We start from the raw sequence: 27,701 nt of genomic DNA, 5'->3' as shown, positions 1-27,701 counted from the left end.
TTCAATATTTTTCATTCAGCTATAAAGAGGTAAATGTATTTTATTTTTTTTTAAGTAATAATATTCCATCATGTTAAAATGTTCTTTTGTAACATTAAATAATTACCTATCCACCTATATAACTAAATTAATAAATTATTTATTCTTATGACCATTACAATATAATATGTAAATTACAATAATTTTAATTTGTTTAAACGTATAATATAAGGTATGAGATTATAAAATAAACTAATTATGATAATCAAAATAACGTTTCTCAAGTTGCTACCTATTTGAGCAGATTTCATGAAACTTTTGTTAGCATAAACTTACAAAATAGCGTAATGCTTTTATTAGACATTCTAGAATTCCGTATTGCAGTATTAAAGTTGTATTGCTTACGTACAAAGTTTCCTTCATATGAATTGTATGTAAGACCATAGAGTAAAAATGCTATAAACAGGTGAGGTTATAGTATTTCAGTGTTTGTTTTTTAATAAACACATTGCGTGTAAAAAGATAACGATAATGCACTAGAATATAGAAATGTCAAAACTATAAAAAGTACATTGTGCATTTACTTTTATGGTTTACAGAAGTAAACTTAAGTAAATTAATGCACACTAAACAAGAGCTTTTTTTACATTACTTCGTGGTTACTCTTGAAACATATATTATATACTGATTGACTCAGAGATCGTCATAAAAAATATATATACATAACAAGGCACCACTAATATAATTTCGGTTGAGCATTAACACTTTGAGTAGTGTTTCCAAAGAACCGTATCCCAGAATTATTGGATCAGCATTAATATAAACACATACAATATTTTGTATTTTTGTATTTTTTCAATTCAATTCAAAAATACAATATTATATTATATTTCTACATCTCTGTTGTCGGGCCTAGCCACAAAACATAAACTCCTCATGGAAATATTATTAATTATAAGCAAATGTGTTTACCAAGTCGTCTACAACAATAGGTAGATACGGTCGGCTACAAGTCGTGCCGTCCAGTCGACGTCCGCTATAGTGTCTTGGCCGCGGTTTCTTGCCGCTGTATGATGTACCACAGGTTTCACCTGGATAATTGTTAATGTTCAACAAAACAATAATTATCACACATCACACTTATCACCGAAAACGCATAAAACACGACATTACCCCGATTACTACACTAATAGTTATATTATGTGGTAACTGGTAGGTAATGATTTACAAGTATAACGAAACACTGACCTACACACACGGGCGAACTTGACAATAATTGTAAAATTCATTCGGCTGTTGTCACGTATAATTGTTCGAGATCATTATCGAAATGATGAAAATGGTGGCGTTTGCGACTTTTATAATGTTGTCATCCGGATGCACGTTTCACGGGGACTATGTTTACGGAGATTACGGCGGGGTAAGTGACAGCGTTCGCGCGACCCGTGTCGGTGGTGGTGGCTTTTTGGCAACTGAAACCGCAACGCGCTACGTACCGGGGCATACGCCTTCGCGCCGTACTTATGTGGCGGCGCACAACGGACCGGCGCACGCTACGGTACAGTTATAAACGCACCGGCCGATATCTTTACGAATATTATACGATATTATTAATAATTTTCATCCCCACCGGGATCAGGGCCTAAAATCACGTACAGCACCACAGAACATGTGAAATACGAAATTTTGGGTGTCGTTATAACTGGTGACCAGCATTAATGAAAGTTCGTTATTCCTTTTACTAATTTCAAATTGTATAATTCAAATGTGTTTTGAATAAACACGAAAAACAAACCCAAAACCTATGATTAACGATTGTTTAATTAAATTTAGAGTTAAATTAATAATCTTTTACATTTTTACTATATTCCATTAATGCGCGGGTTATCAATATAACTCATGAGGATATTAGACATCAAGAATGGTGTATTTTTTGTGACAAATAAGTTAAACAAAAAAACCAGAATTTAAAATCGTTTATATTCAATTCTGTAAACATTTTAGGTTTGATTAACTTTTATTTTCTAAATAATCTTAAGAATAGTATTTTTTATGTTTTAATTTTAATTTTAATAAAATCCTCCCAAAGATTTAAAAATTTTATTATTCGTTCCCTCATAATATACCTGAAGCGCCACAATCAGGCGGCATACCAGTACTCGATGTGATAGGTGAGGGAGTGGCAGAAAGATATTCTGTGAAATTAAGGTTCATATTAATTGTGTAGGATGAATTGAAGATCGGTCTCTGGACAGAATTTAAGCCATTGACTTAATAATTACTCAAATAATTCAAAGGTTTTTTTTTCTAAAACCAAGATGTAAAGAAAATAATTTCCTTTTGTAATTAATTTTTGTTGACAGAAAGTCTACTTGTATAAGCGATTGGATAGGGTTCATTCCGTTACCGAGTGCCACTAAGTAATTTGAGAAACCATGGTTCTCTTCGTTTTTGTAGGAATAAACCACAATGGTTAATTGCGAACATGAAAGAGGTATAATGCTGAAACATGGTATTGGTTTAGTGATGTTTGATTTTTTTTGTTTGTCTTCAGTCTTGAGTAGCTCTCAGATCCAAATTAAATGAAAATTTTAACGATGATGTTTGATTATATTTTATTACATGTTGGAGAAGTAAATTTCATTAAATGTACTAAATTTAGGGAAATTTTGAGAACCAACTATTTGATACCTAGAAAGAGAATTTAGGTAAGAATAACTGATTGGTTTTTTTATTTTAAAAATATAAAAAAACGATAAAAAGTATAAAACACGAGTTTTTGACAACACTGAATTAATTTTGAATTCTAAATGGAGCAATGGATGTTTTAATTTTATAATTAATATGTGTTTTCTTGTCTTTACGTATTGTATATACTATATAGTATACACAATAAATAGTTAAAATAATAATTCTAGGATTTTCAATTCCAGTTTTAATTTTTAACGTGTAGGAAAAAAAATTAAAATTTCCAGGGGTTTTTGAAAGTATCAAGAAAAATGAAAATTGTTATAAGTCATAATTCTTACAAATTTAAAACAAAGTTCTTTACAAGTTTTTATTCACAACAATTTAAAAAAAGTTTAACATAAATCTACAATAATTTTTATGAGAGTCTGAAGTTAGAATTTTGATAAAGTCACCAAAATATATAAATTATTTTGAGTTAGAAATTCATTAAAACAAATTCAATTTATATTTAAGATTCTAAAAAAATAACACAATTTCTAACTTACAATTTCATATTCTTAGCAAAAAAAATATTTATCAAGAAAGTCAAACTAATTTTTTTGAAATTGGATTTTTGGCCTTAAATTTATGAATTCTTATCAAACAAATTACCGCATACCTTGAGGTCTCTGATAAGTTATTTTTACAATAGTAAAGCTTACAACTTTTTCTCAATCCATATTTTATTATTCAACTCAATTGAATTACTAACAATAGAAATTTAATATAAGGTAAACTAATAATGATTAGTAACACACCAAAGTAGTTTTTTTTATTAATCAATTTTTATAAATATATATATATAATATAGTACAACATAAAAAATAAAATTATGGTTATATTTTAAACAGAACTAGTTAACATATTATTCAATTAAATTGTGAGACATGTCGATTTCAGAAATTGGATCTTCTTAATTTAGTTCTCCTCGGTTCCAGGTCCCAGGTCAACGTAAAGGATCACTTATCTAGCTCAATGATTTATCGATCTTGTTTATATTTGAGGTATTCGGTTATAATATGTTTAACTGTTAATTGTGGGGGAGGAAGTTTCTTCCATTGTCATTTTAGGTACCCATGTGTAAGTCGTGTATGTCCGATTCTCAATCGGTTTAGTACTGATTGTTATATTTTTCTTAAAGATTTATTTATCTACCTTAGAGTATTTTTTACTATGCTGAGTTTGGTAGTTTGTTGTTTCCATGTGTTGAGCTATCCATTATTGGGTATTTAGGTATATAGTTTATGTACCTTTTAATTTAATTTTAGAATGGTCTTGGTAAAGTCTTAAATCTGGCAGTCATCTTGGCTTGTTTGTCAGCTTGTTCATTTCCTTCAATGCCGATGTGCCCGGAGACCAACATGAGAGTGATTTATTCGTTTTTGGTTTCAGCCTCATTTAATTTATCCAAAATTTTAATAGTGATTTCATCAGGTTTGAACTGTTTTTTTAAGCTATTGAGTGTACCCAGGGAGTCACTGCATATTATATAGTTGATGTGTTCATCATAAATGATTGTCTTAATCACTTTATAGGTACATAAGTTTATTTGTATCTCTTCTCAGGATTTTTTATTCTGTGAAAAATGGTTTATTAGTAAATTCAAAATTAATTTGTTATCTACCTATAATGCTGAGTACTTGATGTTGATGAACATAGTATCTAGAAAAAACGTGTTTTCTGGATTATTTTTTATTTTTCACGGTTTTATTTTTGTTATAGAGCGTAGTTGATGTGGTATTCAGTACAGAAAATGTACGCAAACATTTGTCACAAACTCAGCAGGTCTTTGCTTTCTCCGTTGTCTCACAACTTACATAGTTTAAAGTGATTAACCAAAAGGACGTTTAAATACATTTAACTAAATATAAGTAACAAACTCACTTTATTACTGAGATGCTAATTATCAGACCGTTGCTTAAAGTTGGCCAAACAACTATACTAACTGAGTCATGACTCGTATTAGTTATCGTGATGATTGTGAAATATGATTTTAATAGTAGTGATAATTAAAGTTAATAATATTTGAAAATTAATAACATAAGTTAAAAACTAATAATATTTTTAATTAATCTAGTTTTGTCCTATATAAATTATAAAATGTGGTCAATTATGGAACTCAATATTCTAATTTACACATGTACTCTATTACATACATTTAAATTAAGTATAAGTAACTGTTTTTAATTTTTTTTTTTTTTTTTAAATGTTATAATTCAAATTGAATATTATGTATAATTGAATTTGAAATCAAATCGTATAAAATATATTATATTATTATGAACGTTAATTTTAATTTTTTAGTGTCGATTAGTGAGTACAAGTTTTTATACAAATACTATACATACTGGCTTAAGCATAAAACAAAATGTTATTGTGTAATCAATTCATAATGCAGTTTAATCAACAAATATTTAACCTAAAAACTAAATCTCCGTAAAGATTTACAATAAAAATTTAAAAATAATCAGTTTAATTTCGAAAGTGTAAAGGAATCCTACATTTTGATATTTATATAATTACTATTTTAGAATCCATATTTTGGGTAAAACAAAAGATTCGAAACCATCTCATTTATCATCAAGTATGATTTCACCAGTATGAACATTTACAAAGCAAAAAAAAAATAATTTCACACATTATGAAAAAAAAACTAAACGGTTAGCGTGCTAGGAAAATGGAGCAAAATTTTAAAATTCTTCTTTAACCATAACCTTATTCTATGAAATTATGAAGTGGATATTATGTATAATGGATTTAAAAAAAAATTCGCAAGCCAAAGCAAAAAAAAAAAACAGTGGGCGTGCTGAAATAATGAGGCGAAGGTTTAAAAATAAAAACATTTTCTAACTTTAGTCATTCCTATCATTATACACTTTAAAAAAAATCTTTTTGTAGAATTAAAAGCTAAACATTTTAAAAGACATATTTTTGTAAAATAACTTACAGTATAATTTAGATCGACCTCTTCAATATGATTATAATTTATAATTATATTAGTATATTAGTATAGAAAACTATTGAAGCAGCACATTTTTTTACATTTTTTATTTGACAGTATTAAAAAAAAAATGTATTTTACATGATGTAAAGTATTAGATACTCGCAAACCAAATTTATATTTGTCATATATTATTTTATTTTTATTTATTCTTCAAGAAGATAATGGTTAACACTTTACATTATGGTCCTTATTTCAGTAGTAAATACAAATGTAGGATTATATAAATGCAGTTATATATCACATTATCTATTATCCAAGCCTCAAGAACAATGGATAATGAATGTTTACGATAATAATGAATTAATGGAACTGAAAACCTTAAATAAATATAGATTCCTAAATTTGTCATTTAAATTTTAAATTGAAAATGTAGCAATGTATTAAAATATATTAATCCTTTATCGAAATGTTTGAAGTTTCTTTGAATAAATTTCTGGTGCTACGAAATTTAAAGTTTGTTTTTCTGGATTTTGAGAAAAACTAATAAGAGTACCTAAATCAAAATGTATTAAGTGCGAATAAAAATTAATAATGCTATATGTATGTCTTAAAACTGTAGCATTAAGTGTTAGTTTCGACATTAAAAAAAAAATGAAAATTGGAAATATACTATTATAAGCATGAATACAAACGAACAGAGCTCAATATGAGTGCATAACAAAATCAAAATCAGAATTTACAATCTGATAGAAAGGTGCAGAATCTACTCTGAATGATGTTATATAATTTTTTTTAGGTAAATGCAAATCGGAAAATGCAACTCTTAGATTTTGAAACTAAAAACCTCACTGTGATCAGTTGAGGGAGAGCGGATGCCAAAAACAAATTTTCAAATTTTTGCAAATGAAGAATAATTGTTTTGTATCAATTTCTACCAATCAAAACAACTTGGTAGATTAAGTTCGCAATAGTAAAAGTTTTCAGTTACTGTCTGAATGGGTTAATAATACCAGAAAAAGAAGTGAAAATATCGTATGTAAATAAAAAACAAGCATTTGGTAATGATTTTGACCATTGAGGATAACTTAGATAGACTAAATTAACAACTTAAATGTATTCTATATACTCTATAACCATCAGAACGAGTAGGTATTGTAAATTTAAAAAATAAACTTGCACATGTTTTAAAATTTAAATGTACCAACCTAACTTGCCATCATTAAAATAACTATCGAAATTTTATTGGTGGTTTGAAGTGGATATTACTATGTAGGCCAACTTATATACTAATAATATGTTAAAACACAATATATCTTTAAAATACATAAAATTAAATTTTGAAATATTATACATACTTATGAAACGATGCGTTCTATTTTCAATTATTTTTATCAAAATAAACAATAATTTATATACATGATAAAAAAAAAAATAAGACTCTAACAAAATGAAACCAATAACAATTTTTAAAACATGATGCGGTTGTCATTATTTTTCTTATTCCCATCTATTGCTTTTGTACTATTGACATATAATTTCATATACATTATACATGTATTAATTATTTGTTTCAGCTCAATTATTTTACGTTTAATAGATTATTATTTTGTTAAATCATTTATAATTTTTACATTTGAAATGGATAATTTAATCTCCTACGCATTTTAATTAACTTGTCAACATTTACTGTACATGCATGAAATGAGGAATAATAAAAGATGTCAATGTCATTGATTTGATTTTAAACTTTATTTTAACAAGATTCTGATTTTGACAATCATGCTGGTATATTAATCTTTTTTAAAGTTGTAAATAGTACACCAATGTTATTAAACATACGTTACTACCGATTTTAAATTAAATTATCTACATTAAAGGAAGTATTATTCATGTTAATGTATTCTTAGAGATAATTAAGTCATTAAACGTGATCAATGTATTCTCCAGACTCCACTTCTTTTCACTAGTAAACGAAACGCGTTTCTCTGAAAGACGATTAACCTTTTTCGATTTTGTTCAAACTTCTGGAAGTCATGAAGATTTAGTATTAAACTACATTAAATTTCAACGAAGAAATTTAGATAACACAATTCTAATAGGGTTAAAATGTTGTTTTATGCATACACCATACCCACCATACCTGTCAGTATAAAAATATTGAAACATTACCGTCATTTTTATTTTAATAAATTATAAATGAATATTTTAATAAAGATATGAAACTAATCAATAACTAATTTAAAAATGACAATAGTTTATACTTGAGTACCATGAATGTGTTTAAATTGTATTCCTATCAATAACCATGATTTAATATTGTGAGTTAATCTTGAAATCTTGAAAAAAAATATTCATGTTATTTTTATAGTGTTTAAAATAATACTTTATTTTATAAAACATATTTTTTTTAAAGAATAAGTACTTGGAACGATATAATTTCAAATAACAAATTTATACTTGAGAGCATTTTAAAATTGTAAGTTAACGATTTTCTCAATAGTTCTGTGAGTTAAAACTAACACTAACCACCGAAAAATGTTGATAAAATCTCAGAAATCGCATTACATAAAACTTGTAACCGACCTCAGTCTAGAAACGTTTTTCAAATGTGATATTATTTAGCCTTATTCATTGTTTTTTGAGGACAAATATCAAATGTACGGCATTTGTGTCTTGTCTAGTTTTTTATTTTCATTTACATATCATACATTGAAACTATAGATCAGTTATCAATAGGTATTACATTACCTGTCTATTGTTAAAGTTGCATAATATTAATCTGAATATGATATGTATATTCATTATTTCTGTTTCGAATTTAACTCAAACATTAAGAAGTAATAGTGATGTGTTCTTAATTTGTATTATTCATTTAATTTTATGGTGGCTACCACATTACTGAAGCTTCATTATTCCATTATATAACATTTTAACATTTTAAAATATGGTACTATGCTAGATGAGTATATATTGTATCACTAATGATTGAAAGATGGTAATCCGTTTTTAATAATAATAATAAAAAACATTAAACGAGTAACACGAGATCAAGTGTCCAGTGTCACGTAGAGGAGATAAAAAACTGGTAGGTTATGGCAAATAATATAATAATCGGTAAAATTAATAAATATATTGAACTATCATAAAATACGAGGATCGTCACAAAAATAATGATAAATCATCTCACTCATAAAAATATACTTAAAATTGAATTTCTCAAGATGTTTTCAATACAATTCACAGATGTCTATTTATTTTGCGAATTCTGTTTGTATTCAAGAAAATTGTATAGAAAAAAGAATAACCTTTTCACGATAACATAAAGGTATTATTACTAATATAAAAAGATGTTAAAGAAACTCTCTTGAAACAGTTTTACCACCCAAAAAAGTATCCATGGAAATAAAATATCCATTGTAACACTATTAAACCGTACAAATCCTTTAAAATATCAATTGGATAAAAACAAAATTATAAATTATATTTTAAGTTGAATAAATTATTGATACACATACAATATAAATGGAATTAATTAAATATCCACAATTAACGAGATATTTATATTAATGCGCCTAACATCTCAAAATAATGTTTTTTCTCTAGTTTAAAATGGAATAATTTAAAAAAAAAAAAACATCTATATATTATGATAAATAATACTTTTCTATTTTTTAATTTGAACTATGATGTAGGTAATTATATAAAATAAAAGAAGAATGAGTGGGATTTTACACCATGTTGAAATTATTTAAGACATAAATTCAGTAGATATTAAATGCTAATCTATGGACGTATGTATTCTGAATGCGTTTTTATTGCACTATTTTGTATGATATACTTAGTTATCACTTATTATTATTGCTTAAGAATTATTTAAGAAGTTTTCCATTTATTGCAAAATATACATAATATTGTATAATTTATTATACGTATAGTAATCTTTTAATTCAAAATAAAAATAATCTGTTTTAAATTGCACAGATTTTAGTAGATAAATAAAAGTTATCAGATTATGGCTGGACCTCTTATTATAAAAAAAACTTGGAAGCTACCCTTTTTATGTGTCATTGATGAGTGTACGATGTCATTCACGGGTGCAAGTACCTATTAGGGATTTGCGGGGACTTATCTCATGACACACTGACTGTTAACTTTTGGAGCGTTACAAAAACGATGATGGTTAGTCGAAATTGAACTAAAAATATATTATTTAAGTTTGAGTGTGGTTAGTCGCTGGTGTAAAAAAAAAAAACTAATATTTTAATGTCATATTTCTTCAAAAACTATATAGGCCATAAAATATAAATTTCTGATGTTTAGTTTGTTGAGGTGATAATATTCAATATTCTATTATTTGAAGATAGACGAGCACAATTATTTATTTAATTATTATGCCTCCGAATACTCCATACTTATTATTCTAATGATAATATACCTATACATTTTTTTATAAATTCAATGCAAAAAATATTACTTTACTTGACAATATATCTTATTTAATCAATTGATACATTGTATAACTTAACCTAGTATTTCGAATTTAAGAGTTGGCATTTACAAGAAGAAAAAAAGAAAAAGAAAATTAGCACCTGGGTAGCTGGAATAGACTCTTAACACGCTTCAGTGTGTAGTAGCCGCTAGCATACAGCTATACAGGTATTCACTGCCATGATAAGTTATTTTTTTATACTCTTCAAATAATATTGTTGTAGGTACGTCAGTATTTACTATGATTTATACATTGACCATTGAAATAACTGTAATAACTGAACTGAATAACTATTATTATTATAAAATGTATTTAACCAACGATATAACTCTTAACATGAGTTATATTACAATAAATTTAAGCTATGTCATATAATTTAATTCACAGTTGCCTCTGGCCAGTCAAAACTATTATTTCTTCCACAGCGTTCTATAACATTTCAACGATTTTATCAGCTGACAAACGAGAAATTTTAAACTGTCTGTAGAATAATCACGTACGATTCTATGAACTAAAAAAAATAAATATTTTCTGCACGAAATATGGATCAAATAAGTACCACAAATATACGAGAAGACACAAACGTCGCCTATGGCCTTCAATCAGCATTGCATACCTTATCTTGTGACTGAAAGGCAAATCATCGTTTTAAATCGATGATATTCAGTATCGAATCGTTTATTGAAAATTATTCAATATTTTTATGAAGCATTATATGGGTGCTGCTGATGACAGTACCTATAGATGAATTCGTTTTATAAAAATTTATTTTTACTGAACAACTCTAATTAGTAGCTAGTAAAACACACATTCATAACATTTAGTAATAATGTTACACTTTTGTTGAAAAATATTGTTATTTTTAAATAGATAAATTATTTTTTCAATTGTTATAATAATGTTATTTATTTATTTTGTATTTTTTTGTATAAAATATTATAACTGAGTCATTAGTGTATACATTTGACTTTTGAGGCCTTTTTTCACCGCGTATATGCCAAAGTTATAGTCGCAACTCACAACACTCAGTATCAATGGCAAAAATGTATTCGTAAGTAGTTACTTGATTCTTTACTTTGGTAGTTTATACATATCATTGCGAAATTTGTATTTTTGTTAAAAACACATTTCAGATTCTGATCAGAGAGCGATGGATATATTGATTTTACAATAATGTGTTTTTTTCTTTCATCACCTTTTGGGACCAAAAAATGCTTCGAATTTATTCAACGACATCTTTTCTGATAGGAAATTTAACCTTTTTAGTACTCTGGGGGAGAGGAGACTGAAAAGTAAAGTTTTCAAAAGTGTCAAAAAACACTGATATATTTGCTTAAAAATTTATTTTTTACAAAATTGATTTTGATTTTTGAAGTAATTTAAAAAATATATTGTGGACACATTAGATTTTACATAATGTTTATATTCGAATTTTCTATGCACCATACAAATTTAAAAATATTTTGGTTTGTGTTGAAATATTAATAAGCTTATGAAATATTCGATTGTTTTTTTAAATTAATATTAATTGACTTTAAAATATAATACAAGGTTATTCGTGTGTTTTTGTAAGTGTAAATTTAAAAAAAAGTTGAACAAAAATTTGCGTTGATTATTTTATGGACGTTTGAATTTTGAACATACATAAAATTTGTGTAAATTACGAAGATTCGTAAATTCTTTTGATTAGAAATACATAGGTATAAACTTTTTTATACATCTAAGATTTCAAAGTCTCCCCTTAAGTTTTCTTACATTATTTTTTACGAGAGTTTGAAATAATTATAGATGGAAAATTGTTTAGCTTCTTATTCTATAAATGTCAGTAAAATGTTACTCATTGAACCAAAATGCTTGAAAATGTAATATAATGTTCTTCATAAAAAGAATGTGACTTTTTATATGATTGCATATTTTTTTTCCTTTTCATATTTTTGAATTTTATCTGTTATTTGTCTACAAATCATAAGATTTTGATGTGACTGACGAACATTTTTACATTTTTTTGCACATTTCTGCATGTTTAATGGTTATTACATATTTATGCATAATTTTACGAAATTAAAATATATTGCAAATAGTTTTTTTTTTTTTTTTTTTTTTTTTAAAAAGCAATAAAATAATATTTTGACCTACCTATAAGAAAATCAAATACACATGATTATAAGCACTGAATACGAATTGATTTAAAGCTAAGATAACTTTTCAACCATAACCTAAACTATTATATTTATAATCTTAATCGCTCTTGTTATGACAGTTAGTTATCGACATACCACTCCAAACGACACACCATTTAGTGCGTTTAGTTCGATCCGTAAATATTCCGAAAATTAGTAGTTCAATTTGACATGGATTCTTTCCTCGTAATTTGTTATATTATAGACATTATTTTAACAAATCAATATCAATAAGCTATCGAAATACTAACAAAGGATGATATGCAAAATGGTTAAAAAGTACTAGATATATTTGAATATAAAATACTGCTTTCAATGAATTAACATATTTTATATCTATTTATTTTCAACTGTAGAGATACCAAAAAAGAAATTAGAAACTTAAAATACGATATTTTATAAAATAATTTTCAATAATTTATGAAATAAAAGAAAAAATTCAAGATTTTCCTGGATCAAAATAGAGCAACACTTCAAATAAAATTCATGATAATTCCAATAAAAATTAAGGCAGTATTATTACTATAATAGGCAAAGATGATTAATTGTACGATAAATAATAATTTATTGTCAAGACACAATGATACTTAGTCGGTCAAACTTGACCCAACCAAAGTGGTTGACCATTGACATCGAACGATCATTATCATTATTTGAAAATATGTTGTCAGATAAAACTTCAATAGAGAAAAACTGGGAATACTAGCGTTCAAATTTTTAATTCCGACAGCATACGTAAAAATCACGAAAATTCATAAATTATTTTACGCTAGAAATTCGTAAAAATACTCATAAGTAGTTATAACAATAGTTGAGAACATTTTAAGGTTTCCTATGCAAGATTTTCTTTATAGGTAAGAATTTATGTTGACATTTTTACAAAATGCATAACCTTCTCGAAAATGCATTAATTATTTAGTAATCAAACATTTTAAACAAAAGAATACTCATAACCATAAATCATATTGTCACCAAAAATCTAAAAAATATAATAACATAGGTTTTTTTTTATAGATTTTATATAATTTAAAATTTGGATAAGTCAGATACATAAAAATAATTTGTGGGTCCTTTAAACATTAATAATAAGTATCTCTATTATTATTATAAAACTCAATTACTTTTTAAATTTTTTACTTAAGTGTTTGCCTACCATGAATCTAATCAAGCATTGGCATTTGGTAATAATTCTAGTAACTTCGTTAAAGTTTATTTGTTTGGATGTCCTTATTGACTATGGTAACACAACAAAAATATTATTAAAATTTACCAAATTTAGACAGATCTTTTATCTCCAAATAAAACATTATGGCAGATCTAGTAAGTATCTAAATACCTGATAATTATCTAAAAATATTTTTTAGTGCCATATCTATCAGCACCGTGTGCATCAGTTCCAAAACAGCCCATTTAACATAATTATATAGAACATTTTTTTGAACATCACCGATAATTTAAGAATAATATGCAAATAATATTAATTCAAGCTGTCAGCTACCATAATAAAATAAGTAAAATAATATAATATAAAATACCTTAGACTGACCAACCATCTCATCTCAGAATAATTTTTCGTATTAAATATTGTATATATATACAGGGTGATTTTTTAAGCATGCTCGCCCCATTTTTATGCTTAAATTATGCATATATTCAAATTTTGATTTTTGGAATATTTAAGTGTAGTTAAAGGCGATATTTTTGAGTACTTAGATTTTTCACAACTTTTAAGGAGTATCCTGTAGCGATACCAACTTTGGTTTTTCAAATGACAACGTATATGTTTTAAAGCAAAATGTGATTCAGATAATTTTTCAGAAAATTTTGACATATTGCAATCAAAATTCGAACGAAAACTTCCAGAGTTATTCTACTTGAAATACTAAGGAATAAGGATAAAAGTCTAATACTTAAATGCCTACGTTGTAAATGGATACGATAATTATAATTCGGTATACAATATAAAAATAAAATATTTGTTAATAATCACTACTTATTACTAAATGGCCAAATATTGCATCTGACAATTTTCAAAAGAAAAGAAAATATGAATAAAATAATATCCTTTTTATTTTATCCATGTTACCTATACCTTATAGGCTACGTTAATATTTGTATAACATAGGTATACCTACTTATAATAAAATACCGAACAATAGTGTACAATAGCACAAATGTGAAATATGTACGTGTATCCATTTACAACGTAGGCATTTAAGTATTAGACTTTTATCCTTATTCCTTAGTATTTCAAGTAGAATAACTCTGGAAGTTTTCGTTCGAATTTTGATTGCAATATGTCAAAATTTTCAGAAAAATTATCTGAATCACATTTATTTTTAAAACATATAGGTTGTCATTTGAAAAACCAAAGTTGGTATCGCTACAGGATACTCCTTAAAAGTTGTGAAAAATCTAAGTACTCAAAAATATCGCCTTTAACTACACTTAAATATTCCAAAAATCAAAATTTGAATATATGCATAATTTAAGCATAAAAATGGGGCGAGCATGCTTAAATAATCACCCTGTATATATTATATCATTGAATTAAAATTTAATGATATCCATTACAGTAACCTAGCTACTGTACAGCAGAGAGACATCAGGCTAACCACTATTTTTGTCTTATTTGTGAAGTATTGTATTAAATTCTATTTATCGATGTATAATGTTTTTTTTTTTAATTATTATAAATAAATATTTAATGTTTTTCAACGAAAACATAAGTAAAAATCTATGTTATGGGCGTCAGCCAAGTTTAAAAGGGTGAAGCAATGTGTAATTATCCTACAATGTTCCTTCACTCGTCGTGAGATGGTCTTTGTACAGCATATATAAATTATAATCAAACACATAGCTTTGTAATTTATCCATCTCCATTAAAATACATCTCGAAAACTACATGTGATCGATTAAATATACTGTTATTAACACAAAATACTATGTTAGCATCGTATTTTACAATACATGTCAGAGCAATCTTAGCGTTTAAACTTGTAATTCAACGTATCGTGAATGTAGAATATTACCATACATAGACTAAAGACACTATATTATTATATAATTGAACCAATTGATAATTTTTAAATCTGAGTTTTGTGACTGCACTTAACAATGTATATTGTATGAATGAAAATATGTATTCAATTGGTGTGTGTAAAACACCTTATACAGGTACTCGATCGTTAAAGGCAATGACAAATGAAATTTTATTATAATTTTGTCACTCTAGTAATATTCAACAATAATATTCATGATAGTCAATTTATAGATCAGTGGGTTCAATATTGTATTATGAATATTTATCGTGTATTCATATATATTTTAACACCATAGTAAACATATTTAATAGAACCATATAGGTATTTATTCTGTGTATATTTTTCATCAAATCATTTTATTCAAAACTAAAAAGGGAAATGATTTAACAGATTAAAAATATTTAATCATTTTTTAATATCCACCACATAACCGTCATAACCTATCAATACATTTATTGCTTAAAAACGAAAAGAATAAAAAATACAAATATTAATAAATATAAAATTAACGAATTTCTCGTCCATCGTTTTTTAAATGCCACAACCCCTAGGTTTTTTGGAAAATTACAAAACATTTAACTGGAATATCATTTTCGAAAGACCTGATAGAATATAATTCTGTAGTCTAACAAACTGTTTTCGTTATTAACCGATGTCAAAAGTTAGAGCATATTATTGGAATAACTTAGGTTCTTTTTTCTTCAGAAATATATATTTTTTAATTTTTATCATTTATAATTTAAAATTTTTAAATATTTTGTGATAGTGATACTTTTAACCTATTATTTAATAGAAAAATTATACAATTTTGTGAATAATACTGTAAAACTAAAAAATGTGAAAACAAGACCCCTTTAAAGTTTAATTTGCCAAAAAATCCAAAACTAAAATAATCAGTATTGTCTAAAACAAATTATCAACTTATGGAGCTAAGTTTTTAAGCACCATAAAAATAATTACATCCCATTAAAAGCCAGCTCTAATTATAAAATTATATGAAACCACATCACCTCGTTATTTTGCTCTTTGTGATTGCATATCTACACAATAAAATATTCAATTATTTATTTTTTTAATAATGAGTTTTGAGTATTTTCTAGTGTTTAAATTCATAAACTATAAAATTAAAAAAAAATACATATATAAATAACAATACATTAATGTATGAATAAACACTAGTATGACTCCCAAATTGCAAACATAATATTATCTAAAAATTATAATTCAGTAAGTAGTAGACAATAAAAAAAAAACACGTAATCACAAGAATTCGAATAATTTAATATTAACGACAGTGTAAATTTTTAATTAAATACTTAATATATACACGTGCTTTTGGATAGCTATTTAGTTATGTTGAATTATGTCATATAAAGCCGCGAAGAACAACGGGTTGGAGAAGAACGAACCTGGATAGAGATCTTAACGTCAGCCATTGCTGCCGCTATAATAGCTGTAAAACGTTGTGTTTCGGAGAGCCATCGGTTAATAACTTTCAACTTATATCCGCAAAAAAAATGCTGGGCTTACCGTGAAACACATTGTCACAAAACCACCGGGTCTATTATACCAATAACAGATAACAGCGATGACATAAGTAGGATCAATCAGAATGCACCAGGATATAAGAAAAACAGCTGCTGAAAATAATAATATATATTTTGATTAGTTTAACTATCATTTTTATCAACACCCAGACTGAAATCGATGCATCTTTTATTCATAATTATTTAAAAAATTATTTGATAGGCTTGACATAATAAATATTATATAAATAATATCAATATAAAAAAAAAAAATAAAGTCTATTTTTGGCTGACTTCAAAAATAATAAATTGTGAAACCGTACTTATCTATATATAATAGATATCTGTTAGTTTGGATTTATAGTTAGGTAGGTACATAAATATGCACATTAAATTGTCAATAATATATGTTTCTTATCAAATGAATAGTTTGTAATAGTTAAATCACATATAAAATGTAATATCTTATATGAAATTGTATTTATTTGTCACTATTATTATTATTTATTTTTCCAACATTAACTTAAGTATGTATTTTATGGATACCTATATATATAGGGGGATTTTTTAAGCATGCTCATTCCTATTTTCTCTTTAATAGTATATTTATTAAAATTCTGATATTTATAATTAATGAGTAGGTTTGATTTCATATTTTAAAATCTCTAATATTATTTTGTTGTACTGTTTATCCTGTGCAAGAGACACCAACTTCTGTTCTTCAGCGAATAATTTTTTTGAAAATTTTGATGTATTTAGATTAAAATTCTAATAAGTATTTTCTTAGTTAGTAAAATGTTTATTCACTAACTTTTTCAAATCGTCTAAGCCCCATATATACTTAACCCATTACCGTCATAGATATAATTTTATATTAAAACACTATGTTCTCAAAAAAAATCGGCTGGCTTATTAGTAAAGAAAATAAAAAGAGGTCCTATTTGATTAGGTAACTGAAGTTTGTAATTTCATAGCATCATCATTAAGTGTAAAAAAAATGTCAATGATTCTGAAAATGGTCTTAAAATTTATTTACAATTTTAAAAATTTGCATTTTAATATATATATACATAATTTTTTTTTTTTTTTTTTTAAATAAACTATGTATATATTCTATATCAAAATTACTAAATGTGCTTGTTGTACAGATTGTTTTTGAATATAAAAAAAAAAAAAAAAAAAAATATACATAATTTAACCATAGAAGTAGAATGAGCATCCATAAAAAATCACCCTGTAATATATCTGTATATGTCATGGGAAAATAGCTATAACCAAAAAATGGTTCTATGAAATGTAACTTTCACCGTTGTTTAAAGTATGTACTAAAGGAAAATTATGAAAAGTATATATGAGCATAATAATATTTTCCTAGGCAAGTATCTAAAATCAAATGTAAAATTTATGCTACACAGCAAAATACTTTTCATATCGTACCAACATTTTCAGCTAAAAAGTAGATAAGAATATGAAATATATTTTTTATGCCTAATGAATTCGATAGAATAAATTATTTTATCATAATATATTGTTATTTATAATATTATAACTTTATTTGAAATTTGTATAAGTCTCCTATAACGTCAGAACAAAAATAAAAATGTTATTTTTATTCATCATTGTTCATTTAAAGTGCATGATATTAATATGATTATGGTTTGATAATAATGTTATGTATACATTATTTAATATATTATTAACTGTTTGAAATTCAAAGTTACGAAAATATTTTGAAATGTGTCATTAAGATTTGAATAATATTAATTCTTTTAACTTTGTTCAAAGATTGTATTCCATTTATTTGTTTAATATAACCTAACCATAGTATCGCTATTGGAATATACATCACATAAATATAACTTGATAAACATTATTATTGAATTTTATATAATATTAAAAATATATTGGTATACCTATAACAACTTTATATCTTGTAATTTATTTTAGTTTGGCAAAAAATATTATACTAAAAGCAAATTTTTAACAACAGCTTTGAAATTTCAATTCGATGATCCAATTTTGTGAGATTCAAAAACTAAATTCCAAATCAAAATCAAAATTTTGGTTTCAATATAATATATGTTGGATTTATAGCATTTATATATTTATATTTATAGACAAACAATGTGTGATTTGAAAATACGAGTACACAATAGGATTCAATACCTTTCCACTAAAATACTACTTATGGTAATTTATTATAAAACTATATAATGTTAAAAATAATATTTTTGAGGAAATAAAGCAAAAATTGAATAATAAGAAAATAATAGGTTGGTAAATACTAAACACTATTCACAAAAAATAATAGGTATCTTATGCTATCTAAATCTTAAAATTATAATGATAATATGTTTGTTATATTTATTATTTTTTTTTTTTTAACTAACTCTGATTTAATATTTAAAAAATATTTAATACAATTTTTATGAAATCGCGTAATGATAACGATTTGTCCTCAAACCAGGTATATGTAACTATATGCAATGTTTTTGGAAAAATTGATTAACCATGCCTTATGCAAAATGCGTCTTAATTGAAAAATAAAATATTTGTTTCAAAATAGAATATATGACAATACTTAAATATAATATATCCTAGACTGACAAATCATCTCCGTTCAGAATCGTTTTTCGTATACAATGATACCTATCATTGCATTCAAATCTAACCTACCCTAGTCAGAGGTCCACCCCACCACCTAATGTACAACAGAGTGATACCCACTTTCCCGATTTTTTTTTTAACTATCGACATATAATTTTACTATAATTGCAATGTTTTGATTTTTACTGTTTCGCAATTTTGTCCGCTTTTTCTATTAATCCGAGCTATTGTCTGCTGCAGATATACGTATAGGTATTATGTACCTATATAAATAATATATTATTGTTAGTTCTATACGATCGAAAATGCGTTAATACGCGCTGTGTAAAATGGTTGACAACATGCTTCGTTCGTCGATTTCACACGTCGTTCCGGATTCACGACCTTTGTTGTAATTCGTTATTGTCGATTTTACATTTATAATTCATATAAACGACTGTTGATCACACATTTTAGAATCCTCATTTTGTCGATGATCGGGCGGTAGAAGTGTTGTGTCAATCCAAATCAATTACGGCCCGTTGGTCGGAGCTGCTGCTGTGGCAAGTAAATGCCACGCCACCGTCGAGGTATGACCATATGATATATATAGTGAGCGGGTATGGTGGTGGTGTGCGCTTGCAAAAAGCAAACAACCGAAAATTACTGTGGGTAGGCACATCAATAGTGCTCGGCAATCGTCTCGGAGATCGGTTCACCTTCCCCTTACCACACCATTCACCCAAAAACAGAGACGTCCACTCATCTAACCACGACCGCCGTAATGGTTATTTCAAATCGAAAGTGGATGGAATTCTGTACCGAGCATAAATCGCAAGTGTCACGTCCGCTCAACGATCTCACTTTATTTCACCGGGCCGTCCACATCGCTAATTCCGAATTCCGAGTGTATTCTGTATGTATATATATATTATATATTATTATATACTTATATAGTGCCCGTATAATTCTTGAGTTAACGGTATATTATATAATCTTCTCTTTACACATTTGTAGAACGATACGTATATAGCCAAAAAGGGATGTCATAGCACAAATGAGTTTTAATAGGGGTAGCGATGCAGTATTACGAATAGTTGGTAAAGTTTTAGAAATGAACCAAAGACTTCTCAAAAAATACTGTGTTGACCAATAATATTTAGGTCCAGATTTCAAAAATATTCGTATACCTAATATTTACTAATCTTCTTATATAGGACATAGGTACAAGGTATTCAGAACACGTAGAGAATATTGTTAGAAGATTTCAACGACATATTTGGAATGTTATGTAATTTTTATATATTTATACTAAATGATTTAAATTAATACAATAATATTGTAATAATATACAAGCATTATGTATGGCTTGGAGTGGCGCATTAGCTGCTACCAATCGCGGAATACGACTGGGAGTAAGTAACGGCCACAGCTACTAGCTCCCGGATGGGTGACCACCTGGGTTCATAGTAGTTAAAAACCTTGCCACACATACACATGTTTGCTACCTACCGTAAAAACCGTAAAAACAACATACCGTACCAAAACCTTACTCATATCACAGTTCATAATCCCAACAGCTAATGGCCTTAATCGCCAGGCTTAAGATCAATAAAATAAAAATAAAAATTATCAAAAGTTAAAACTGTTATCATATCATTATTGTTAAATCATAAGGAAATGCATTAAATATTTAAATTATTTATTTTTAAAATTTTTAAATCTTAAAACAGATACTATATTACTGCAAAATTTAAATTCCTTGTATTTTCTAAAATAAAGCCTCATTCACAGTCAAAAAATTCAGGTACTGTTACTATAAGGTTACAATGTTTAAGAATTTAACTTCGCTGACAGCGAATTTAAAAAAAAAATAAATGAAAAATGATACTTTGTTGTATTTCCCTTTTTTTTTTAAATAGGTGTGTAGGAAAATTGAAATTTATTGTTATTTGAAATTCAATGTACCAACGTTCATATAAATGACTGATAGACAGGTACGACGTGACTCTACAATAATACTTTTATCGTTAAAATGCTAAGATTGCTAAAAAAAGTATATTCTTTTTGCGTGCATTATTTATGGACCAATTTTACGTTTATCATACGTGTTCAGAGTTAAATTATATGCAAAGACTATACCATTTTTAGCATCATGTAACACGTTACTTTACTTTTCACTTATGATTTGTTTTCAAAATTTAGTTAAAAAAGCATCATCATTTTATAGTTATAATTTGTAATATTTGTTAATTAGCTATTTGTTTTTTTAAATAAATAATATACTTTATAAAAATATTAAAAAGTGGGTGAATAGATGATGCTCTGCTGTAAAGTAGTTGACAAGTGGGTTATTTTAAATTACGATAATATAACTAAAATTGTAATTTTTGGTTATTTAATAGATAATTTCATATAAATTGGTGCTTAAAATAACTATAAAAAAACCTGTGTTTGTATTGTTTTTAGATTTTTTGCCGCAGAATTAACTATACTTACATGGAACATTGTTTTTAATTTTAAATCCTTAGCTATACAATTTAAAGGTCTTATAAATTTTTAAAAACCAAAGAATTTGTAAATTTTCAATTTAAACATTTTTTGAAAATTATATCTTTAAATGGTTAAATAAAAAAAAACGTGCCAATATATTTTTGATATTTTCCAACTGCTTTCATATCAACTAAAACATAATCAAAAACTAAAACAATGGAAAATTTCAAATGTCTGTAAATAATTTAAAACTTGTTGAAATATTTTTAAAATTTTATCAAGTATGAGAATTAATAAAATAAACATATCGTGTAAATTTGAAGTTTCTACAGTTACTGGTTTTTGAATAACATTTAAATAAGAATATTGGTACACGAGAAATTGAGTGAAAATCCAATGTGAATTACATCAAATGCCCATAAAAATTTAATTTAACTTTCTAGTAGAAATTTTTTAAATGATAAACGAAGAACGAAGAAACACGTGAAGAATTTCGTATTGAATTTTCAAACCTAAGATTTAATAAGATTAATTTTTATGAATTTTGAACTCAAAATAATAAAACTCTAAAACTTTAAATGCTTATTAAAAGTAATTGTGATTATGTATTTTTAATATTTATTAACTTTCATTGTAACAATATATTAGTAGCCTTGATACGGAGCAGTAGGGCTACTGCCCGTATCGTGAAAGAATGTGAATACAAGATTGTATTGATATTATGTCCTTTTATTGTTTAATAAATAATCAAAATATAACAGTGCCGGAGCACGGTTTCGTCGTTGAACCATCACTATGATTCAGCTTTCAGCTGGGTTCCGGTAGTATACTCCGTCTAGCCGTTGATAATGGGTTCCTCGATGATTCAGGCCCCATGGCCGCGGCCGGTGTTGGGCGTTGACTATGGGCTACTAGATCGTCCGCGGTACGCTCCTTGGACGCTGGCGGTGGTGACAAATCGTCTGGATTTGGTGGGTTGCCGGTATCAGGTTTCCGTATCCGGGTGTGGTCGTCACTAACTGCGTCGGGTGTGGCGATGGTCGGCTTTGGTGATGGTCGGTCTGGCGGTATCGTAGGGCCGGCAAGTATTAGTCTTCGTTGGCTAAAAAAAGCGGTAATTCTGATTGGTCACGCCACTTATAGTTCATCACGGTCGGATCACGGTCTATGCAGGTGGCTACTTCGAGTTAGACCAGTCGACGTGACTAGCGGTGTCAACTGTGCTTCTTTCCGTTGACGTTCGTGAGTTGGCTGCCAGTTGGTCTGCTGTCTCGATTTTCCCGGTGAGTCTGCTCGTCGCTGTGGGGCGGTGTAGTTGGCTGCAGGCGTGCTGGCTATGAAGCGTCTTAGCTGCGGCGTCGTCGTTTGGCTGATGGCGGTCTTCGTTTCTTCGATTCTTCTATAATAGTGTAGGAGTTGACTGTTTGAGAAGATATTAAAGACTGATTGTTCTGCTTTGCTTTGCTTTGGGGAGATGGCTATGTCGTTAACTATACCAGGCTTGCTTCTCTACTAGTGGGTGGAAGTTTGAAGATGGTTAGGTTTATTGATTAGTCCATGTAAATGGGTAGGGTTTCGGTTGTTTTTTGGTAGAAGGAGGAGTGTGAATTTTGCCTAGAAGTCGAATGTGGTGATGATCAGAGAAGGAGCTTTTGTAGAACATTGATTTGGATTGGTACTGAAAAGAGGTTTGGATAGATTTGAAGTTTGCGAGTGACCTTTTTGGAATTGTTTTGGACGTGCTGCCCAAAGTTGAGTTTGCGCCCTGTTATAACGCCAAGGTATATAGCTTGTTTGGACCAGTAAACTGTGTGGTTGTCAAGTAGTAGTGGGGGCATGTATGTAGTTTTAGAGCGACCAAATTCAAGAAATTGAAAATTAAAGCTTTATTTCGACACCTTATCATCTACACACATAAGAAAAAACCAACACAAAGCGTTGTAAAATAAACTCCGATAAAGAGCTCCGATCTAAAATATTTTAAATTAATATTTAAAATAAAAATATTGCTTATCATTATTTCAAAAAATATTTTGAACTTTATATGTTTTAAATATCAGTATATCTAGTGGTTTATTTGTTGTTATCTATGTACAAATTGTATTTCATCAAGTTAAATTGATTATATATTTTTTAGTATCAATAATTGTAATAGATGTTGTTGGCTCGCTTTCAGCAATCTACAATATTAATAGATAAATGCCTTAACGGCCTAATGGATAGGCAACACAAGGTGCCGCTATCCATGTAGGAACTATATTATTGACAACACTTGTGCGTTGATAACAATTTAATCTTTATTGTTACATAATATGAATTATTAACAAATAGTATAGCATATAAATAATTATTAACAACAGCATAATATTTCCATATAAACTCTAATATTAGATAGTATAAATATAGTAATAATAAATAGGCTCGTCGACCTATAATAAATACACAAAACTCACTAGTGATAGGTCAAGTAGCGGATTTTATCGCACGCGACCGTACCGGGACGTAAGCAATAAATATAAGGTAATACAACCCGCACACGTGCGACTACTAGAACCTATCACAACGCAGACAACGTAGAACCAAACATAAAAAAAGACGCCTTTGAAAGCATGCAGGGCTGTTTCAACAAACATAACACATTAAATATAAATATTATAATTTCAGCTAGAGCTACCACTAATAAATTAATACAAACCAATATATAATACTCAGTCTTAAAAATACATGAGATAATTTGAAATAATAAAATAATAGTATAAGTAAAATTACAATAATACATAATAGGCGATGACTGGTATGTTGAATAACTAGGAATATGAAAAGTTGAGTGTAGAGTGTGGTGGGCTTCACTTGTTAAGATTATATCTATATTTTGTACAGTAAGAAAAGATTTTAATTTATTTATTTGTTGCAATAAGCCGTTAGCATTCCAAAGAAGGATGGATATCGGATAATGAATAACTTGGTCATTATTTATCAACTTTGGATATGAGTTTATGGATAACAGTAGTTAGTAAGAAGATCAGAGGCCAAATCAGATTTTTTAGTTTTACAATAAAAGATGATTGTCAGCTTAAATTGTTCAAGAAATATATCTGAAGTGGTGGAAGAGTTGGGTTTAGAATAGGCTTGGCCATACATTTTATGAGAATCTGAAGTTGGTTTTGAAGTAGCGTTTACATTTATTGGGTTAACAAAGGTGGATAGAGGGGTAGGGTTTTTTTTGATTATATAGTGGATTGGAATTCCTTATGGACTAAACATCCGCTGTGATTAGCTGAATGATTATTATTGCAGATAGCACATGTTTCTAGAAGAATCTGAATATTAAGCATGAAGTGAACAGGTGGATATCTCCACAGCGATCATATATTGGGGGTTGGTTGCAATATGATTTTGTATGGCCAAACTCATGACAGTGGAGACATTATATTGTTAATTTATTAGCACGAGGTTCTTCAATTTTTGATCTTAGTGTAATGTATGAATTGGAACATCAGTGATATTTCTGGTTGTATGACCATGCATGAGTAATTCGTTTTTGATTTCCTCTGTAGGGGTGATGTGGTGAAGATTTTTCAGTACTACGCGAAACGGCCTATCTTCTTTCAGTTGATATGTAAGGGAGTTCACTTTGTTATCTTGAAGAAATTTACTAAGTGGTAAGAATCTGATGAAGAAATTAATTTTTTAACGCCATTTTTTGAATTTTTGCATGAGAACTGTTCAACTCTAGTTATTTCTTTGATGAAGTTACAGAAGGAATTGAAATATGTAATTACGCTATTGAATATCGGTGGTGGTGGCTTAGTCATGATAGTTTTTGGGCTCTAAATACATGTTGTCAGATTGGTTGTCATTGTCTTCATAAGACTCGGTGTCATTTGAAAACAAGGAGTAACGGTTTTTTGAAACAAACATTTTATTATTTTGTGTTGCTGAACTTGGTGAGGAAGCGAATAATTACTGGTTGTATTTTTGGTTTTAGGTGTGGTGAACCCATCGGTAGGGATTTGGATTGTCAGGTGGAGTTGTGATTTGACACACACTGTTGACGAGATTTTTGTGTTATAACGGGGGGTCAGTATTAGATTTTTGATTATCTGGTACGACGTCGTAGATGTCGGTGCGGGTGATCGCGAGATAACGTTGAAGCCCAATGTGGGCTAGTCGGGTGCGGAACACCGCGACCGTACTAATTAGATATGACCGTAACAGTATTATTCGTTAAGGTAATTAAATTAGTTACCAAATTTGAGCTAGATACACTGATTTTCGATAACTTGTAGTTTGGATTAGCTAGTCAGAAGGCTGGTATTTTGTTGATCAAGTTCGATGTTTTTTTTTTCTTTTAAACGGACGAAAACTTAATAAAGTAATTAAGAACAAGTGATATAATAGCGACACTTCATTATCAACGGTCGTGACCGAACTGTATAAAACATTAATTATACTCACAAAGTGTGAATAGGTTTCAATTATGAAGCTGGTAGAAATAATTGAAAATTAAAATTACAATCTAATAATATTTTGTATTTGATAAAAATTATTAAATTTACGTCCTTTTCATTTGAGATGTAAAAAATGAGAAGATAACAGTGCAGTGCCAATGTAAAAACACTGTGATACAATTTGATAAAGAGTTTTTGCTTCAACCGGCATATCAAATTAATAACCTTTTAGATTTTTTTCACCATGTAAAAGGACCATTCACCTTGACAAGTGATAATGTTATTTTGAAAGATATTTCAAATGTTTCTATTTATTTGATTTATGAAAATATTGACTTTGTAGATGGCATTGTCATCATCATGACAATATTAAGTATAATGTTTAAGTTGCAACAATAATTTTAGGATACTCAATTATTAATAATTTCGTGTGTAATAAAGTTATTATTTATGAAAATTCATCGTACATTTTCTTTAATATTAATACAAAAATTAGCCAAACCTTAATGTTTATCAAAATTCAAAATAAAATTATTATTTAATACAATTAACGTGAAATAATACGAACTTATAAATTTTATTGATAAATGGTTTTAATATAATTTTGTTGCTATGGATTATTATACATAATACTGATAATACTGTAAAGTCTGGTTTTTTGGATATTTTCTGAGTAATATACATATAATATTGAATTGTTGAATGACCATTTTATTTTACAACAAGTATTTAAATATTCAGTTTATTGTATATAAAATAATAGATGTGTATATATATATATTCATGTTTAATTATGTTTACGTAGAATAATCCAGCTGTAAATAAATTATAATTGTTGTATTTGTTGAGATAACAAAACGCCCCAGTGGTTAAGCCCTGCAAATGTCTTGGCGCCGAGATGTCCTAGATTAACACAGAGTGGGTAAATTAGCTAGTGAATCGTTTCTCCTTTTGTTCCACCGTATGTATTATTTTCTCACAATAATATGATAAAAAAAAAAAAACACGGAGGACAAGATTAATTATTATTTGTATGAAAAAATATGATGTTTGAGAAATGCCTTCAATGAGAATGTGCCAGAGTGATATTTTAACTTTTGTTCTACATGTTAAGTATAGAATATTATGTTTTCAAAAAGAATGAAAAATAAACTCAAATATAATTTTAACATTTTGTTTTCTAGGAACCAATCCTCACAGTCATTTTTGTCGGATACATTTTATTGTTCTCAGAGTATCAAACTTTATTAAAACAAAAACTTATCTTCTGTGTCTTTTG

The 27,701-nt window shown here is 27.6% G+C and overlaps 1 protein-coding gene across 2 annotated transcripts in view; it reads right to left on the bottom strand.

Moving 5' to 3' along the window:
- Positions 1-1,468, bottom strand: part of LOC107164817 (zwei Ig domain protein zig-8-like) — a 270,224-nt gene extending 268,756 nt beyond the window's left edge. Inside the window, exon 1 of one of the 2 annotated variants that reach the window (XM_089219194.1) lies at positions 952-1,468. The gene's annotated coding sequence lies outside the window, so the exon portion shown is untranslated. The remainder of the gene's footprint in view (positions 1-951) is intronic. The other variant, XM_089219193.1, reaches the window with a different exon arrangement.
- Positions 1,469-27,701: the final 26,233 nt, after the last annotated feature.

Source organism: Diuraphis noxia, unplaced genomic scaffold (assembly GCF_037042655.1).
Source record: "Diuraphis noxia isolate RWA-SAM2 unplaced genomic scaffold, SU_Dnox_SAM2 contig0002, whole genome shotgun sequence".
NCBI lineage: Eukaryota > Metazoa > Arthropoda > Insecta > Hemiptera > Aphididae > Diuraphis > Diuraphis noxia.
The sequence above is the reverse complement of the archived record's forward strand: the minus strand, read 5'-3'. Positions and strand labels throughout refer to the sequence as shown.